Genomic DNA, 7,923 nt, shown 5'->3' with positions numbered 1-7,923 from the left:
CTCAACTGTCTAGGTTAGTATCTCGAATGTTGTCTTATTTTCAGACTGTCAGATTCTTATCAAGTGCCTTTCTCCCTTTCTCGCACCCTCCTTTTAGTATCTCTTCTAACGTCTAGGACATATTGCTTTTGAAAGCATCATTTTCTTTCTACAATTTTGAATATGTCAGTAGAACCAAAACTGGGATGACCCATTGTGTCTCAAAGTGGACTTTCCCAACGAAGGTTTCGAGAATCTTTCTTTCCAGAGAATTTGGAGAATTTGTAATGATTGGTTTTTGCCTCATCATTTTGAGTGAAGAGATTATCGCACCCACCCCCCAAATAATAAATAAATAAATAAATAAATTTGCAAACGTATCCGTTCCAGGCTTCCAGCTAATCCGCTTGCGTTATTTACCCCGCTCGCTTGCGTGTACAGCCGACAAAAGTTTCTTTCTTTGTGTTTGCCCACATCTAGTGGGGAAACCTGCCTCTCTGTAAACTCAAAACCCTCCTTTCTTCTCAATCGCTGGTTGGCTTTCAGTCGAGGTTCGATGCTTCTGTTTTCCAATCCCTTAGGTTATGATCCCCTCCATAGATTCTAAAGAAGAAGACTTTATTGCAGAGGGCACTGCTCTGAAGAGGATGACAATTGGAAACCCACACGGAGGTGAATATGTTGATCTCTCTCTGAGTGTCTTTCCAGCCTTACTGCACAGGAGATTCTTGCAGGAGGCCTAAAAGTTTATCCCAGTCGTCTTCTTCTGTTGATTCTTCTTTTCATCTTGGCTGCCTCTGTTGTCAAAACTGATCAAGGTGAAGGTGCGCCTTTTAAGCATTGCTACCTTCTCATATTTCGATTTATTTTTATAAAAGTCCAGAAGTGGGTGTCTGTGTCTCTTGTTTTGTGGTTTTTTGCTTCTGTGGTGTATTTGTGTTATCTCTATCAAGATTGGGTTTCATTTGGAAAGTATGGTTTGCGGGAAAGAAAAACAATAAAAGCCCATTTATTGATTAGTAATGTTTGGGCAGTGTTCGACAAAGCTTGCCCTAAATTTCCACTCTTAGTTTTAGGCGCTTGGCAGGGCAATATAAAGTCTTCTTTTCAACAGATGCTAGTAATGGGTTTTTTTCCTTCTTAATTAATTTTCTAAATAGACAATGTTATCACAAATCTGAGACAATTTTTTGATTATAGGAACAAATACACCATAAAAATAAACTAATGGAAAATAAAAAACACTACTGTGTTCAATGCAAATGTGGTCTCAACCAATGATTATTACTGGTGTTGTGAAAAATTTGCATGATCATCCCTCCCTAGCTCCCGATAAATGAAATGCAACAATCAGAATTTATTTTACTGATTTTAGGCAAAGATGAGATAGACTTATAAGGTAGGACAGAGGAAAGCTGCATATATAAATTCAGAGCTGAAGAATATATATATAAACCAACTTTGGAGTTTAATTAGGAAGTTCGTGTATTCTTTCTTCGCTTGCCTCAAATCTACTCTTCCCTCCATCATCACCTTGAGCTCGTCTAATGGTAGTTGTAGTGATGCTTCCTATATTGGAAGTTGTACCATTTCCTCGCTCACACAAGTTTTTCCAAACACTTTGGTTTCCAAAGAGGAGAAAAGTTCTATCAGCACTTAACAAAAATGTTAATGGTATTACTAAATGAACAGACCCCTGATGCAGTCATCACAGGTAGAACTGGCTGAGTGATGGCTTCACTAGAAGAGGAAACATCAACTTTAACCTTCCATTTTGGACATTTCGTAGGTCGATCTTGCCGGTCACTACATCTTCATGGCTTAGTTTGTTGTAGCTGCACTCAAGATGGATTTCCAAACTGGCATGAATTCCTATCCTATATTGAAATCAAAGTATCAAACGTATCTGGACCTGAAATTCTTATATAAAAAAACTTATGTAATTATGAAGACCCAAGGTAGCATTGACTTCATCTCTTATCTGCTACCAATTATGCTTATTATGGTTCTTATCTTTATGCTTTCTTGGGTGTTTAGATTTTGACCTGGGTTGGGATACAATGGCTTTCAATCTCTGTTTCTCTTTGTTGGGGGCACGATGTCTTGTATTCCGTCGCTTGCATAAGTGGGCTGATTTCGAAGGGCCGTTAATAGGCCGAAGGCCTCAATTTTCTAGGGCTATATGGGTATTTCGGTAAATTCTTTGTATATGATTTCACTATATATTTGTAGCAAGGGTTCTTTATTTGTAAACAGTTTGAGAGAGGTGTGAGGACGAGCGGTTGTAACTCTATTCTCTACTTATAGTGAAACAGATCTCATCTCACCGTGGGCGTAGGCTATCTTTCCGAATTAAATCTTTGTGTGTATGAGATTGTTGTTGCGATCCATTCTTTTCTGCATTGTTTTAGGTTTTATTTTCTACACTGTTCTCTTTTGGCTCTACTGTTTCCTGTTTTTGCCCTTTGTTCAGTGTGTGCTACCAAAGCTCAGTGCTGTCCTTCCCATTTTCTTGTAATGAATTTATGTTTTAAGTTTCTTTCATGTGAATTGAGTGAAGAAGATTCTTGTTTTTCCCTGCTGTTTGAGTTCATGATTTTTTGGGTTTGGGCTGTCATGGGAGTAATTGAGTAGAGGGAGGGAAAAGAGGCTTTATGGGGTTTCATAGTTGTGGCTTTGTCTAGTCTAGTGTAAATACTGGGAAATACTGATCATTACCGAGATATTACTTTGCTTTTGGTACTAAATGCGAGTGGAGAGAGTTATGGCCTTCGCTTGGTAGATATGTTTGAGACACAGAGGGATAGAATCAGAGAGAAGAAGTTCCACTGTTCTAGTTTTCTCCGTTGTTCTCACTTAATTTGCTCACTGGAATAACAGACCCATGGAAAAGTCGGCACCAAATTTTAATTGAAATCTCCAAATTGCCATCTCCCTTTTTTGAATGCAAAACGACTATTGCTTGTGTATTGGTTCTAAGTTCTAACCAAAAGTGAAAAAGATTCAAATGTTTTTCAAGGATTTTGATTCAAATGTTCAACAGTTAAATTTATAATATAAGGATGAATATAAAAAGTTTTATCAACCTTCGCAGAAAGCTGAATTTTCATAGTTTGGACCCATTACCAGCAGGGCTTCTATTCCCTTTTGACACCTATGCCCGACTCACAAGTATAGTTTCAGACAAAATGTGAGAAAAAGAGGAGAAAATTTTTGGATTGTCTTGACCATATCTCATTCAATATTCAATGGATTTGAGTGATACCAGTTGTAAAATGTTCCTTATAAGTCATACAACCTCCTTAGCTATAAATAGGATCCCCTAACCTCGTCTAAAGACATCCAAAGAAGTTTGGAAGAGAGCCTCTCTGTCAAGCCTGAGATCTATCTCGAGCAATGACTTTCCAGCCTTTTAGCTTGAGCGCACACTACTCCACCCTTCAGTCTTAAGTCAATCTCCTTCTAGGTTAGTTCTTTGTACTTTATTAAATTTCAAAATTTTTATTAATACTTATTAGTTATAAGCTTGACAATGAAATCTTTCCTGCCCTTCATTGGGTAGCAATGCCCAATTTGTTTTTATGTTAATTTTTTTTTTTTTAATTTTTAATTTTTTTTAATGTGTAACAATATTTGGGTTTTATTTTTAGTCTTAGAATGTGATTGCATATATTTTATTTCATAATTTTTATGGGAGAAGAACGGTGCGTAACGTATGCTAGTGTCTCCCAGTCTCTCTCTCTCTCTCTTGCCTCCCTTGTCTCTTTCTCAACTTGCCCCTAAGAAATGACATAACTGCCCCCTATTGTGTGAGGAGCGATACATAGGGAAGAGCTAGTGTACACTACGCAACCAGACAGGGAGCTCAATCTCATTTTTTATATCCAAGCTTCAGGATTTTGGACAGTGGCATATTATGTAAACTAAGGTTTTGGTATATTTTTGTATAGGGCAAGAGAACACTACTCACTTGCACAGCCATTGCACCGGTGCATGGGCCAAGGGGAGGGCATGCAGGAGCATCTTCAGTGCACGGGGCGGGGGCAACATAGTCTTTTGCATCCGCCTATGTCTAGATGTAGAGACATGCAAGCGGGTGGTGTTTTCCCTTTTGTATATTATTTATGGTATTTCTCAATTTAATTATTTTTCCTATTTTTCCTGATGTTTTAATTGTCATAATCATAGCATTCTTTAAAATAGGTGTTATCTTATTTTGTATATTAGGGTTTTGGTAGTTTTTGACTTTATTTTTTACACGATTGTTTTCAACATTACATGGTTATATCAGGATAATTCAAGAATGTTTATGTATTTTAAAATAAATTTTAACAACCATATGCATTTTTCAATTTCCAATCCTTTTGACCTTTTTTTTTTTTTTAATACTTTTTGTTTCAATGGTTAGTCATTAGCTTAGGATAGCTTTATGCCACTTTGGTGCATTCTTCTTCTCTTATAGTATATTTAGAATCATTTCATGCCTGTAGTGACCTTTGTGTATATATGCAAGTTTTTATAATTAGGTCTTTTTCCAAATTTTAGGCATGAGTATAGGTTTAGTTTTAGTTTCCTCCAACTCTCATTTAAGTGTGTAGTTCATCATCAACCATATGTATGTTTTATTCCCTCTTTTTTTTTTTAATTGCTGCATGCTATAAATTTTATGATTTAATTGTAGTTTAAATATTTTAATATTTATCTTATGAAATATTTATTATTAAATTAAAGTAACAAGCAAGTAAAGGAAGAATGGTCAACCGTGTGGACTGCATGCCTAACCCATTCTTAGGTTCATAATTTGGTCCGAACTGATCTTTTGTCGGACTAGTTTTAGAATGGAATGAACTATAATTTTGTGGGTCTAATTTAGGTGGCGATTCTAAAGTCAAAATTTTCTAAGGATAGGGTTAGAGTTTTTAGTGAGTCTGCCGAAAAAGGAACTATACTTACAATGGTGACTCCATTCCTGTCATTAAAAAATTGGTTCTAGAGAATCGTTACTTAGATTAGGATCTAGAACTTACAAATATAGTTGGCACCCTTATGAAAATTAGTTTAACCGAAAGATCAGTTCGGCTTAGGTTGTGAACTTAAGAAGGGGTTAGGCACTGGGTCCACACAGTTAAACTGGCCTTCCCATGCTTAGTATTTTATTTAAGCAATAAATATTTTCTAATTAAACTTATTAAAACCTAAAATTATTAAACTAACAATTCAATTATAAGAATTGTGGCATGCAAGATGAAAGGAAGTTAAACTAAAGGAAAATGAAGTAGACTAAAATTATTAAATAATCTCTAATTAAACTTATTAAAACCTAAAGTTATTAAAATAACAATTCAATTATAAGAATTGTGGCATGCAAGATGAAAGGAAGTTAGGGAACTGAAAGGATAGTATCTAGTTCTGAAAATTTTCATAACTTGCTCTAGCTGTTATGATTGAATTGTAGTTTAATGATTTTCATATTTAGTTTTGAAAATATTTATTATTTAATTAATGTGCTAAGCAATTAAGGGAAGAACAGTTAACCGGGTGGACTGGGTGCCTAATCCATTCTTAGGTTCATAACTTGGTTACAATTGATCTTTCGTCGGATCAGTTTCAGAATGGAATGAATTATAATTTTGTGGGTTTTAGACCCTAATCTGGGTGGCGATTCTAAAGTTCAAATTTTCCGATGATAGGGTTAAGGTTTTTAGTAAGTCTGTCGAAAAAGAAGTTATTCTTACAATGGCGACTCCACTGTGAGAACAGTAACTTTTCGCCATATACAGAGGAAAAACCCTTAATTATGTCTGTGAAAAATTGGTTTTATAGAGTTGCTACTTAGATTAGGATCTATAACTCACAAAATATAGTTGACACCATTATGAAAATTAGTCCAACAGAAAGATCAGTTCAGCTCAGGTTGTAAACATAGGAAGGGGTTAGACACCTGGTCCACCCAGTTAAATGGTATGCCCTTACTTGCTTGCTTGGTTTTTTTTTTTTTTTTGAACAATAAATATTTCATAAACTAATAAAAAACTAAAATAATTAAACTAACAATTCAAGAACTAGGGCATGCAAACAAAAGGAAAACGAAGTAACTCTATTTGTACTTAATGGCAACACTACAAACTTAATAGAGAACTAGGGAAATGCTATGTTGTCCTAAAACTAGACTCATACTTAAATTCTGGTAATTATAAGATAGTATCTAGATCTGAAAATTTTCATAACTTGCGTTAGCTGTTTTGATTGAATTGTAGTTTAATTATTTTAATATTTAGTTTAGGAAATATTTATTATTTAATCAAAATGCCAAGCAAATAATATTTAGAATGGACTGGGTGCCAAATCCATTCTTAAGTTCATAATTTTGTCTGACTGATCAGACCAGTTTAGGATGGATTAAACTATATTGTTGTGTCTTAGACCCTAATCTAGGTGGCGACTCTAAAGTTCAAATTTTTCTAAGCATAGGGGTTAGAGTTTTACTAGGATTGTCAGAAAATGAACTATTCTTACAACGGTGATGCCATTGTGAGAAAAATGATTTTTCGCCATGTACTGGGTAAACCTTTAATCCTGTTTTGAGAAAATTGGTTCTAGAGAGTCGTTACCTAGATTAGGATCTAAAACTCACAAAATATAGTTGACATCATTATGAAAATTAGGCTAACTAAAAAACCAACTTGGTTGAGGTTTTGAACTTAGGAAGGAACCTGGTCCACCCAGGTATTCCCTTGCTTGCTTGATGTTTTATGTAAACAATAAATATTTCCTAAACTGATAAAAACCTAAAATAGTTAAATTTAGATTTCAATTAGAAGAAGTATGACATGCAAATAAAAGGAAATTAAACTAAAAGAAAATGGAGTAAATTGCACTTGTAGTTAACGACGACACTACAAACTTAAAAGAGAATTAGGGAATGCAATATAGTCCTAAAACTAAACTGATACTTAAATTCTGGAAATTAAAAGATAGGAAAATTGCACTTCCACCTCCTGAACTTACGCCATAAATCAATGCCCGCCCTTGTGTTTTCAAAAATAACACGTACACCTCCTACAAGTTTGAAAAATGACTAACACACTGACACCATTAGTCTAACCCGTTAAGTGATAATGCAACTGGTAGTTATTTTCATGAATGGTCAAAATACCCCCATTGAGCGTGGCTTTAACCATATACACTTGATCCTTGATTAAACCCTGAGAAAGTACCTTCTCTTTTCCTCACCTCTTTAGTCTATCAGGCGACCGATTACCTTCACAACACATTTTACTGTTTCAGCAGTGTCGCGCCTACCTCTCTCTCTCTCTCTCTATATATATATATCATACTATCATACTATTATATAAAAGCATGTACTCATGTTTCGTGGCCAATCACTTGACTATTCTATCATTTTTTCTTATTTTAAATACACTATCTTGTTCATTATCTTTTTTGTCCATCATCTTTATTTCTTCCAAATTATTGGTACCCTTTATATTTGTTTTAAGACTTAAATATTCTTTAAAATATCAATTTCGTGTGCAAATATCAATTTCTTTATTTTATTCTAAATTAGTCTCCATATTTGTCTCAAACTATCTTGCCCTCCCCTCTTTGAAATATCTTTTCAATTTTTATTTCCTTATTTTCTCAATATTCTCCCTTACTTATCCTTCTCACCACTTGGTCACTCTCAAATCTCTCCATAACTCTCTCTCTCTCTCTCTCTTTGAATTTATTTACATATCTTATTAGACCATTATGCAAAAAAAAAAAAACCTCCATCTCTCACGTCCAGGAAACCTTCTTCATAAAATGATTCCCTCTCTCCCAATAGAAACCCCATTTTATATATTCCTATATTATCTTCCCCCATTAGGTCTCTAAAATTTAATTCCTTATTTCTCTCTCTCACCCTCTCGCACCTCCCTCTCTCTCCACTTTTTTTTTTTT

At 34.7% G+C, this 7,923-nt stretch overlaps 1 long non-coding RNA gene across 4 annotated transcripts in view; it reads left to right on the top strand.

Moving 5' to 3' along the window:
• The first annotated feature begins 428 nt into the window (after window positions 1-428).
• Window positions 429-7,923, top strand: part of LOC122060399 — a 10,302-nt gene continuing 2,807 nt past the window's right edge. For 2 of the 4 annotated variants that reach the window (XR_006134391.1, XR_006134392.1), the window contains exon 1: window positions 429-797. This is a non-coding gene — a long non-coding RNA (uncharacterized LOC122060399). Of the gene's footprint in view, window positions 804-7,923 lie in introns of all 4 variants that reach the window. The other 2 variants (XR_006134390.1, XR_006134389.1) reach the window with 1 other exon arrangement.

This window comes from Macadamia integrifolia, chromosome 14 (genome assembly GCF_013358625.1).
Source record: "Macadamia integrifolia cultivar HAES 741 chromosome 14, SCU_Mint_v3, whole genome shotgun sequence".
Classification (NCBI taxonomy): domain Eukaryota; kingdom Viridiplantae; phylum Streptophyta; class Magnoliopsida; order Proteales; family Proteaceae; genus Macadamia; species Macadamia integrifolia.
The sequence above is the reverse complement of the archived record's forward strand: the minus strand, read 5'-3'. Positions and strand labels throughout refer to the sequence as shown.